This window comes from Carettochelys insculpta, chromosome 3, assembly GCF_033958435.1.
Source record: "Carettochelys insculpta isolate YL-2023 chromosome 3, ASM3395843v1, whole genome shotgun sequence".
NCBI classification, from domain to species: Eukaryota; Metazoa; Chordata; order Testudines; family Carettochelyidae; genus Carettochelys; species Carettochelys insculpta.
In genome coordinates this window covers 153,260,077-153,272,632 of record NC_134139.1, presented here as the reverse complement: position 1 = coordinate 153,272,632, position 12,556 = coordinate 153,260,077, and the positions used below count along the sequence as shown (strand labels likewise).

The 12,556-nt window shown below is 46.8% G+C and overlaps 1 protein-coding gene across 2 annotated transcripts in view; it reads left to right on the top strand.

Annotated features, from left to right (window-relative positions):
* The window catches only part of SMAP1 (small ArfGAP 1), a 150,651-nt gene that overhangs the window by 41,677 nt on the left and 96,418 nt on the right, over nucleotides 1-12,556 (top strand). The gene's annotated exons all lie outside the window — the stretch shown is intronic.

Here is a 12,556-nt window from a genome sequence, read left to right as displayed (position 1 = left end):
CTACACAGGCAAGATCTTCCAGAAGAAATGGGGCCTTCTTCCAGAAGATCTAAGGCGCTCTTCTGGAATCCATTATGTACAGGGACAAATTTTGGCTTTTAAGAATTCTCTGTGCTGCAGATGGTACACAAACGTTAAGGGTCCTGCTTGACTTGGGCTGCATCTGCACTACAGGATAAAATCAAATTTAAATCAGTTAGCTTGATTTTACCACGTGACCAGTAGTTGGTAGTCTATCTGTCTGGTGGTGATGTCTTGAGCTTGCACAGGCTCATCAGTTGTGGACTCGCATGTGGCTGAGGAGTCCAAGCTTTGAACAGCATGGGTGTTCACAGTAGGGGCAAGGAAATTGTCCTGGCTGTTGGTGCGACTGTTGCTGTTGCGTTCTTCCTCTCATGAGCATCAATGAGGCGTGTGCGTTGCTGCTCTTCAAAGCTGTCATACGCATGTTGTACAAGAGCACGCCAGCCTGTTCGGTCTTTTGCATGCTACTCTAGCTGATCTGGTTTTAAACCAGCATGAGCATCGTTAGCCTTCGCGCAGTCTTTATACCTCTTGCGAGGCCCACCTTGATTCCTTTTGCCCTGGGAGAGTTCACCGTAGAGGAGTTGCTTAGGGATTCTTGACTGCTCCATTCGTATAATGTGCCCTGTCCAGCGAAGCAGAGTCATGGCTTCAGTGCTCGTGCTTCCTGCTCTGTCCAGGACTTCCAGGTTCGTGCCTCTGTCCTACCATTGAATGTGCAGTATTGACCTCAGGCTGTGTGTGGAAATGCTCCAGCAGTTTTATGTTTCTGTACAAGGTCCAGGTTTCACAGCCATACAGGAGACTGGGCAGGACTACAGGCCTTGTACACTTTCAGTTTAGTAGACTGTTGGATATTGTGCCAGTTTAACCCTCGCACTCTCAGACGTCCTAGTGCCCAGCTGGCCTGGCGGATTCTAGCATTGATTTCTTTGTCAAAGGAGCCATCGTTGTCTGTGACACTGCCAAGGTACTTGAACTTCTCTACTGTTTTTAACTTTGTTCCTTTAATAAAGATTGAGGCGAGGAGAGAAGCAGATCCTGGAGCAGGTTGAAACAGTACCTTGGTCTTTCCTAGGCTGATGGTCAAATCCAAGAGGCGAGTGGCATCAGCAAACTTGTGGACAATGAGCTGGAGATCAGATTCCTTGTGTGCCATAAGTGCACAGTTGTCAGCAAAAAGGGCTTCAAGGATGACCTTCTCAAGCATCTTGGTTTTAGCAATCAGATGACGAAAGTCGAAAAATGACCCCTCAAGTCTGTATTTTATGTACACTTCCATGGTCAAGGTCCCTAACTGCATGGCTGAGAACGCACATGAAAGAGGTTGAATAACACTGGGGCAGCATGCACCCTTGCTTCACACCATTGGATATCTCAAATGGATCTGAGGACTTCCCATTTGAAAGAACAAAGCCAGTCATGTCATCATGGAACAGGCGTAGGAGGTTAACAAATCTTCTCAGTCAGCCAAGTTTTGACAGGATAATCCACAGGGCTTCTCTGCTGACGGTGTCAAATGCCTTGGTCAAGTCTATAAAGAGTGTACAGATCCAAGTTCTGCTCTATGCACTTTTCCTGGACCTGACGAACAGCAAAGATCATGTCAATGGTGCTACGGCCTGGGCGAAAACCACACTGTGCCTCTGGTAGGTACTTCTCTGAGATGCTGGTGATCAGACAGTTGAGGATGACTCAAGCCAAGATCTACCCAGCAGTACAGAGAAGGGAGATGCCCCAGTAATTTCCACAGTCAGCTTTGTTGCCCTTGTTCTTGAAGAGCAAGATGATTGTGGCATCCTTAAAGTCTTTGGGCATGTCGTCTTCTTCCCAGATGCTGATCACGATGTTGTGAAAGGCTTCAACTGACACTGGTCCTGCTGCTTTGAAAATTTCAGCAGGGATACCGTCCATCCCAGGGGCTTTGCCAGAGCTGGTCTGGCTGATTTGCCTTTTTGACCTCATCCATTGTAGGGGGCAGGTCAAGACTGTCTGTTGTGGGTTTGAGGGATTTGGTGTAGGGCCACAGAGCTGACAATGGAGGGTCTGTTAAGAAGGTTGCTGCAGTGCTCTCTCCACCTATTGTTGATGCTGTTCATCTCCCTCAGAAGGGTCATTCTGTCTGCAAACAGGAGAGGTGTAGTGCTTGGCTTTGAAGGTCCATATATAGCTTTGATAGCACTGAAGAACATCTTGGAGTTTTTGGTATGAACGTAGTATTGAAGGTGTTTGAAATGATCACATTTGGAGATTGGGGACTGATTGTTTTGCCATAGTAGAAATGTGTTGTTTTTCCTCTAAGATCTTCATGATGGCTTTGTCATTTTCATCAAATCAGTCTTGGTGAACTCTTTTTCAGTCCTAGTGTTGACTTGGCTGACTCAGTCACCAGGGTTTTGAACTGGTCCCACTTTTGTGTTGGGCCTCCAGTCAGAGGTCCATGGGATGTCAGCACTTCGTCAAGGCAGGCTGCGAATTTCTCATGATGACCAGTATATTGCAGCTTCCCGATGCTGAAGGAGGGTCTGACAACCCTGAGCTGCTTGCAGTGCAGTAGTGTGATGTGTAGCATAAGGACTGATCTGACAAGTTGATCAGTCCAGTACTCAACTCCCTGCATGGCTCTTGTAATCTTAACATCTCAAATGTCCTGCCTGCGACTGACCTAGTCATTCAGGTGCCACTGTTTTGATCTCGGGTGCATCCATGTGTTCTTGTATTTATCGGCTTGCCTGAAGAGAGTGTTGGTAATCATCAGGTCGCTTTCTGCGCACAAGCTCAGCAGAGGGTGACCATTGGCGTTCATGTTACCAACACCACGATGCCCCAGCACCCCTTTCCAGGTCCTACAGTCCTTGCCGACCCTGGTGTCGAAGTCTCCCAACAGGAGAAGCTTGTCACTAGGAGGAGTTGCTTTCATAAGATGGTCAAGGTCTTCATAGAAACTTTCTTTTGCTTTGTCGCTAATAGTCAATGTGGGGGTGTAAGCGCTGATGACTGTAACGTGGTGAGAGGTGTTGAGGGGGAAGCGGAGCTTTATCAGATGCTCACTGATGCAAGTTGATAGGTCAGGAAGCTGGTGCAGAAGTGGTGTCTTGATGGCAAGTCCCACTCTGTGGATTCTGTCTTCATTTTCTGGCCTGCCTTTCCAGAAGAAGGTGTAACCTCCTTTTGGTTTGCGATGGATCCTTCCTCTGCCAGTCTGGTCTCGCTCAGGGTGGCTATGTCAATGTTATAATGTGTCAGTTCTCTTGCTACAAGGGCCGTTCTTCTCTCAGGCCTCATAGCATTCTCCCTATCCAAGAGGGTGCAAACATTCCGTGCTGCAAATATCCTCTCTTCTCCCCGCTCCCCCACTGTTTTTCAACCTCTGAGAGGGTAAAACTGCCAGCTGCAGCATGCTGGCCATTTTGGTTGGGACAAGCAATTTTTGGGACACCTTTTCTAGTCCCCTCTCTCATTTTGAGGGTGAGCAGTGCTGTTCCTAAAAAGGTCTGCTCAGTCGCCTGGGATGCTGCCGAACTCCTTTGTCATCCCGGGGTCAGAGTCAAGTGACCAAAGTCCACAGGCCGCCTATGTGCAGGTTTGGAGCTGACTCCCAGTGGTCACCTCCACCTGTCACTTCGCCTTTCCCCCATCGCTGTAGGACTTTGAGGGAGACTGACATGATGAGAATGCGCAAAGAACCTGTGTGGGAGAATGTTTAAAGTGGAAAAGCTGTTGCACAGGGGCAGTTCCACTCTCCTGACCTCAGAAGCCTGGTTCCAGTGGTACGAACAGTCATTGCAGCTGAGACTTCCTAGGCTGCAGTGGATGGCCATGCTGTCTTTGCAGCGTTGTCATGCCCTTCACTCTCCACAGAGTGTTGCAGAACCGCCTTCCTGGTCGTTGGATCTTGCTGTTGATCTCATCCGCCCAGTTCACCGGGGCCAACTTTGCATGCTGGGACAGGCTATTTCCTATCTCGGCACAGGTTTCAGACCTGCCGGCTACCCTCACCTCGGTTAGTCTGCCTGTTGAAGCAGCTTATCGGGGCGTGGCTGCTGCATGCTACAGCTTCTTGGAGCCACGAGTGTGAGCTGGGTTCCACCAAAGGTGCATGAACTGCTCCAAAGAGACATGACACGTCCCCACACCAGAGGTGCTACGCCTTCCTGGACACCCAATACACCCTTCCACGTGACTGTCTTCACTGTAAAGATCATTAGCTTGACTCTTTGGGTGCACTAATCGCGATATTACAAAATTGCAGTTGCGTGACGGGTATAGCATCAAGCTCAAATTCAGACGTTTGATTAAAGGCAACTATGGAAGTGCCACATCTTGAAAGTGAATTTATTACTCTGCAGGGGTGTCCTGTGTGTGATTCATAATGCCCTTCTCAGCGCTCCGCTCTGAGTAACAGGAAGAGCCTGAATTTCCAAGCGGAAGCAGTAAGCCTTTAGCTTTGGACTCATGTTAGTGTGATAGAAGCCATTTCTCAGGCTTTCTTCCTATGCTAATAGCTCTGAGTGCATCTTCCTATTCAAATAGCACCTGCAGGGAGTTCATGGATCTGTCTGTACACTTGCTATTTTTTTTCTGCGCTGCCTGGCTTCAGGCCCTGACCTGCCATACCACATGTCAACAAGGCTGTGCTGGGGGTCATGCTTGCAATAATATGCCAAGAAACTTCTTCTCAGGGGTTGACATTTGTGTGTGAACCCCCTGCCATTCCCCAAAGGTGTCACACATTCTGAGTTGCTACCATGCTCAGCCACATCACATGGTAGCCCCCAACCCAATAAAAGGATGTGGCTGCTGTTCGGTGCTGACCATGCTGCCAGTCGTGGCTTAGAGTTCCAAGGGCGGGAAAGATATTCTGGGCTTTGCTGCTGCCATGGGGAAGTTGCCCCTGGCAGTTAAGATACTGGGGGCATTGCTGTTGCTGTGGGGAAGGACCACCTCATCTGGTCCCTCAGCTACTGACTACCACCCTCCTTCACCCATACCAGGCCTTGATGCTGCTGGGGAAAAGTCTCCCTGGTTAGCTAAAGGCCTTGCTACCTCCAGGGAAGGAACACCTCAACTGGTCCTCCACTGAACCCTCCCCCTGCCGCCCATACTGGGGCTTGCTGCTGCTGGGGAGAAGGTCTCCCCCAGCAGCTAAGGGGTTTGCTGCTGCTGGGGAAGGACCATTTCAGCTGGCCCCTCACTGCACCCCCACCCCTTTGCCCATACTGGGGCTTGCTGCCACCGGGGAAAATGTCTCCCCTGGTGGCTAAGGGTCTTGCTGCCGCTGGTGGGGGGGAACTATTTCAACTGATGGGAAGTGCACTTCCCCTTGCCCAGACAGGGGCTTGCTGCCGCAGGGGGGAAACAAAAAGTTCTTTTTTTCCTGCACCTTTATATCCTCTTTCTTCTATCTTTAAAAAACAGTCCAGGACCCTGCATTAGGACTTTCCCCAACACCAACATAGTGTATAGGGAAACCAAAAATTCTTTCTTCCTACATTGTTAACTTAAAAAAATATTCTGGGCCCCTGCATTATTTTCAGGGACCACATACATGGAATCATGGGAGGTGGGATACTCAGAAGAATTTTGAGGGTCTGTGCATTATTTCCAGGGATGGACATATTTTCAGGGATCAGGAGGACAATGATGAAAATGCAGTGGGGGAAGATGTCAAGACCAGTGACCATACCCAGAATGCTACATGGATGAGGGAACTATGGGATAGCTTCCCATAATGCACTACTGCAACAGTTGATGTTAGTCAATTTGTGGGTGGCAGGAATGATTCGACTTTGTGAGGAGCATGGTGGAAGTGAGTGGTCAAAATCAAACTTAGAAATCCTAGTATTAGAAAATGGATATAAAGAAATTTGATTTTTATCTCGTAGTGTGGGTGTAGCCTGCTTCCAGTCATATTAAGGCGCCTGTGATTCCACAACCAAAACAGTTCCTGCAGCTGTGCATGCTGCAGTAGGCAGCGAGGGGTAAGGCTGTGGGAGGGGAGACGGCAGAGAGTATGGTGGCTTCTGGAGCTGTGGCAGTCATGACCACTGTATGCTTCCACTCCTGGGACAGTGAAAGTTTCCCTTACTCCAGGAGCTTGGGGGTGGGGGCAAGGCATGGCAGCATGGCTTGTGCTTTCCTTCTTGGGGCTGGGTGTGTGGCTGTCACCATTGTGACGTGCTGCTTCTCCCCACTCTATGATTGTGAAATCTCCCAGGAGACCAGGGAAGGGAAAAGTAGGGGGTGCTCCAGGCATGTTGGAGCACCTCCTTTCCCTGCGTCTAAGTTGCAATACGAGAGGTTAACTTGTTTTAGAATAACACACATTGATAAGGAACTGATGCTCACTGAATGTGAACACAAGGGTGGTTGGTATGCTGCTCTGCTGTGTGGTGGAAAGATGCCAGATGACATACTGTTGGCTTGGAGTAGAAGGGTGTCCTGTCACGGAGGGCAGAATAAGATAGGTGTCCCGAGAAACCTTTTGAGAAGAATTAAAGGGTGACTGTCTGAGACTTTATTGGGGATGTACCGGAAGAATTGACGCTTGATGCCCAGACACATTAACAAGTTGTTCCTCCACAAGGGGTGGAGGGGTCTGTGTAGGCATGCAGTCTGCCACAGATCACGTCCAGTTGCCTTAATCCACTTTTAGCCTGATTAAAAATAAGAGCTCACCAGAGGGGCCTTCACCAGCATCAGGGTCTATCTGAAACATCCTGGGAGGAGTGAATGAGATGTCTGTATGCTTCATTTTTCTTGTACACCTGCCTTAGTGCCTTTTATTTTCAAGCATCACTACTGGGCATCCCTGGTGTACCTTTTTTCCATCATGTCCTGAGATCTTGGCATAGATGTCTGCATTTCTTTGACTGTTTTATAATTCTGCCAGCACAGCTTCATCCTCCCACACAGTAGTAAAATCATATATCTACTGTATGCTCCATACTGGAGCATATCTCCGCCCCTTGGAATTAATGGCCAGATATGTTACCTGCTCTGGCTGCCATGCTGGCCAAACAGGAAATGAAATTCAAACTTCCCTGGCTGTTTCCCGCATACCTAGAGAGAAGCGGAGTTGAATGTGTTGTCCAGAGTGGTTACATTGGGGCACTATCGGACATCTCCAGGAGACCGAAAACATCAGATTTCAGAGTGCTCCAGCTACACTACCCTAAAGCCACCCATGCAAGATCAATTTTTGGCATTACTTCTGAAAAGCAGGAGTACAAAAGTTGACCTTAGGACCCCTTAAAATTGGTGAAACAGACCCTGAATTGTGATCTCATTGCTTATAAAATCAGCCTAAGTCAGGTAAGTTCAACCTGAGTTGCAAGTGGTCAGACCTACTGGTCAGTGGGAGTCATGCCTTGTGCTTGGACTCTGGATGTGAGAAACAGGGATTGGGACTGCGTCTGGACTAGGAAGGAGGGCTGAAGGATGGAACTAGATCACCAGAAGGCAGGAGTGAGATTGGAAAAAGTGTGGATGCAGGCAGGATCTGGATGGAAGTTATGGAGGAATGGAGCAGGGGTTGGCAAGAAATAAGCACAGGGGAGGCTGAATGACTGTGGGTGTGTGTGCAGAGCCAGCTGCTGTTGCTGCTCAGCTTTATGACCTGGCCTGCTGGGTTCTTCGGCCTGCTGGGCTCTTCAGCCAGCTGGATAGTAGTGTCTATCAAGCATCCTAGCTGGCTCATTAGGGTATCAGGTATACTGAGCTGGTCCAGCTGCAACAGCTTATTACCAAAACAACTTGACTGCACAACATCACATACAGGCCTGCCAACAGGAGGCAAAGGGACCACTGCCCCAAGGTCCTGCAGCTCAAAAGGGCCGAGGGCTCCAAGCTGTGGCTGCAGCTATTAAGGCAGTGGTGTTGCCTGGAACCCCAGTCTTTTTACATTGCCACTGGGGGTGTTTAAGGACTTGTGGGATGGGTGATAACCCCCCAACCCTGCTCTTTTCTTCCTTAGGCTCTTCCCCTTTTGGAGCACAGAGCCAGCCCACAGCCTACAAGTTGCTCAGGGGCCTGACAATTTTGTTGGCCGCCTTCTGCTCAAATTTCATTATTTTGGAAGTCAAGGAGGATTATAACATTAAAAATGGAGCAATTTGAAGACCCACTAAACTTTTTCTAGGAGTGTAGGATCTCCATTTCATTTGTGCATTCTTTACTCTTATGGAAACATAACTACAGTTTGAAAAGTTTTCCAGTAGGCGAGACTCCAATGCTAAGGAAATGCAGGTTGAACCTCTCTAATCCAGAAAACACTCATTTGGCAACATCAGTAATCTAGCATGATTTTTAGTTAGCCGTGTGACCCATGTTTCCCATGGTCCCATAAAGTCTGTTTACAGCTACCAGTCTTGGCTCTGTTTTGTGCTGTTTAACTGTAATTAACCCCCTAAATGTCTTCTAAGAGCTCAGTAAGCAGTGGAAGTGTTCGTAATGTGATATACAATATTGACCTCCTCTGGTCCGGCAGATTTGCCTGGCACCAGTCAGGTTCAGAGGGTACCGGATGAGAGAGGTCAAACCTGTCCTACAGTATACCAGTTGTAGTTTTATACTTATAGTTTATTCAGGTAAGAGTAAGCACAGTTTTTTCTTCTGAAAACTGATTCAGGAAAAACAATACTGTAGTTCTATGTGTGTCTTTTTAGTAGTAGTAGTAGTAGGCATCCTTCAGTCTGCATAGACTATGGATCGCGCCCTTTATAGTTTCAATTGAGGACTTCATTTACAGCATCTACTGTGACTATGAAGACCCACACGAAAGTGACAGTCATTGCTGCATCTCTTGCAGATGTGGTGGGTGTCTGGCAAGTCCTTAGTGTGCTTTCTGTGCGCTCGCTTCTCCTCTGCTAGCTGTCTGATCCTCATCTCGCCCTTCTGAAGGCCCTTGTGTAACCCCTGCTTCCATCTGCTGCGGTTGTCTGCTAGTTTTTCCCAGTTGTCCAGCTCGATGTCTACCTCTCTGAGGTCTCTCTTGCAGACATCTTTGCAGCGTAACTGGGGGCGTCCGGGAGGTCTTTTGCCAGAGGCTAGCTCACCATACAGGATGTCTTTTGGGATCCTTCCATCATTCATCCTGTGGATGTGGCCAAGCCAGCGGAGCCGACGCTGCCTGAGGAGGGTGTGCATGGTTGGGATTCCAGCTTGCTCGAGGATGGCGGTGTTGGTCACTCTGTCCTTCCATGATATTCCAAGGATGCTCCTGAGGCAGCGCAAGTGGAAGATGTTCAGCCTCTTTTCCTGGTGGGCATACAGGGTCCAAGTCTTGCTGCCATAAAGGAGGGTGCTGAGGATGCAGGCTCTGTAGACTTGCATTTTGGTGTGAGTGTACAGCTTGTTACTCCACACTCTTTTTTGCCGAGTCTGGACAGAGTTGTGGCCGCTTTTCTGATCCTCCTATTTAGCTCAGTGTCCAACGACAGGGTGTCAGTGATGGTGGACCTGAGGTAAACGAACTTGTGGACGACCTCTAACGTATAGTTGTCAGTGCTGATTGATGGGGATTCAGCAACATCCTGACCGAGTATGTTTGTCTTCTTTAGGCTGATGGTAAGCCCAACTTAGTTTGATTAGCTTCCAAGTAATGCTGTGTTTAACTCCCTGACCTGCAAAATCAATCTGGAATTTGAAATTCAACTGCACTCTCTTGGTCTGGTATGTGACTGCCAGTAATGGTCATCAGTTGTGCAACTCCAGGTTTCAGTGATGCAAATGAGAGCAGAAATTGTTGCTGCAGTGTGAATTTAAAAGTTTTCTTAAAGGTGGAGGTGTCAGTAGTTAATCTTCCTGCCAGAGCTGTGTTGACCTTGGAATTCTCACAGCAATTAAAAATTAAAAGAATTTGGCAGTGAACTGAGCATCTATATCTCTGAACCCTCACAGAACGGCATACAGAGTTCTAGCATCTTGAACAGAAAACCCGGTTTTAAAGATTATAAGCAGTTTGGATCTAGTGTGTGTGTGTGTGTGTGTGTGTGTGTGAGAGAGAGAGAGACTTTGAGCAATAGAGACCTAATTAGGATCCTAACCACTACTGCGAAGTAAATAGTTTAGTAGTGCAAAAGTGCACTTAATTTTCTTACTACCAAATATCTCAAAGGCTTGAACTAGTCATTGCAGAATATAATTAACTAGAGACAGGAGTTAGTTTTTACAGGTTTTACTTGTATTCTAGATTCTGTTATGAATTTCTTCTCTAAATTTATTGTGCATATGTAAAATGGCCACAAGAGGGCACTCTTGTTTGGTTCAACTCCTATCTCCACATTAATTGGTAAGCATTCTTGGTGGGAAAGTAAGAGAGGGAGCCATGCTAGGCTATATACTATCAAAACAAAAAGCAGTCAAGTAGAACTTTAAAGACTAGCAAAATAGTTTATTAGGTGAGCTTTCGTGGGACAGACCCACTTCTTCAGACCATAACCATACCAGAACAGACTCAATATTTAAGGCACAGAGAACCAAAACAGATATCAAGGAGGACAAATCAGAAAAAAAAAGATCAAGGTAAGCAAATCAGAGAGGGGAGGGGGAGGGAAGGGCAAGAATTAGATTAAGCCAAGTATGCAGATGAGCCCCATAGTGACTCAGAAAATTCCCCATCCCAGTTCAAACCAAGTGTTAATGTGTCGAATTTGAATATAAAAGACAGCTCGGCTGTTTCCCTTTAAATAACCATGCGAAAATTTTTTTTCAGTAACACACATACTCTTAAGTCATTAACAGAATGGCCCATTCCATTAAAATGTTGACTCACTGGTTTGTGGATCTGGAGTGTTTTGATGTCTGTTTTGTGCCCATTAACCCTTTGTCTAAGGGAGTTAGAAGTCTGTCCAACATATAAAGCATCTGGGCATTGTTGGCACATGATGGCGTATATGAAGTTAGTAGAGGAGCATGAGAGAGTGCTCGTGATTCTGTGAATAACCTGGTTAGGTCTAGTGATGAGATTTCCAGAGAAGATATGTGGACAAAGCTGGCAGCGGACTTTGTTGCAAGGAAAGGTTCCAGGACTGGTATTCCTGGGGTATAGACTGTGGCTGTTTGTGAGGATCCTCATAAGGTTGGGAGGTTGTCCATAGGAGAGAACAGGCATGTCACCCAGGGCCTTCTGGAATGTGGCATCCTGATTAAGGATAGGTTGTAGGTCTTTAATAATTCGTTGCAGTGGTTTGATTTGGGGGCTGTAGATGATGCCCAGTTGTGTTCTGTTCTTGGCTTTTTTGGGCCGATCTTGGACTAGCTGGTCACTGGGTATTCGTCTGGCCCTGTCAATTTTGTTTTTTACTTCTCCTGATGGGTAATTCAGGTTTATGAATATTTGGTAAAGATCTTGTAGTTCTTGGTCTCTGTCAGTTGGATCAGAGCAAATGCGGTTGTCTCTAAGAGCTTGACTGTAAACAATGGATCTAGTTGTGTGTGCAGGATGGATGCTAGGAGGGTGTAGGTAAGTATAGCAATGAGTAGGTTTTCAGTACAGTGTGGTACTGATCAAGCCATCCTTGATTAGTATTGTAGTATCCAGGAAATGTCTCTTGCGTGGAGTAATCGAGGCATAAGTTGATTGTGTGGTGTAGATTGTTAAAGTCTCTAGAATTCTTCTAGAGTCTCTGTACCATGGGTCCAAATCATAAAGATGTCATCAATGTATCTTAAGTAGAGGAGGAGTGATAGGGAACGAGAGCTGAGGAATCGTTGTTCCAGGTCAGCCATAAATATATTAGCATATTGTGGCACCATGTGGGTGCCCATAGCAGCTCCACTAATCTGGAGGTATAAATTGTCCCCAAATCAGAAATAATTGTGTGTGAGAACAAAATTAGAGGTCAGACACCAGATTGGCTGTGGTGACATCAGGGATGGTATTCATGATTGCTGGTAATCCGTCTTTATGTGAATAACCTAAATAACCTATTTATAATAACCTGGTTTAGGTTATCCACATAAAGACGGATTATAAATAACCTAACCAGGCTATTCACAGAATCATGGGCACTTTCTCAGGCTCCTCTACTAACATCATATATGCCATCATGTGCCAACAATGCCCAGATGCTTTGTATATTGGACAGACTTCTAACTCTCTTAGACAAGGGGTTAACGGGCACAAAACAGACATCAAAACACTCCAGATCCACAAACCAGTTAGTCAACATTTTAATGGAATGGGCCATTCTGTTAACATCTTAAGAGTGTGCATGTTACTGAAAAAAATTTTGCACCGCTATTCAAAGGGAAACAGCTGAGCTGTCTTTTTATATTCAAATTTGCACATTAACACGTGGTTTGAACCAGGATGGGAATTTACTGAGTCACTATAGGGGCTCATCTGCATACGTGGCTTAATCTAATTCTTGCCCTTCCCCCCACCCCTCCACTCTCCGATTTGCTCACCTTGATCATTTTTTTCTGATTTGTCCTCCTTGATTACTGTTTTTGGTTCTCTGTGCCTTAAATATTGAGTCTGTCCTGGTATGGTTATGGTCTGAAGTGGGTCTGTCCCACGAAAGCTCAC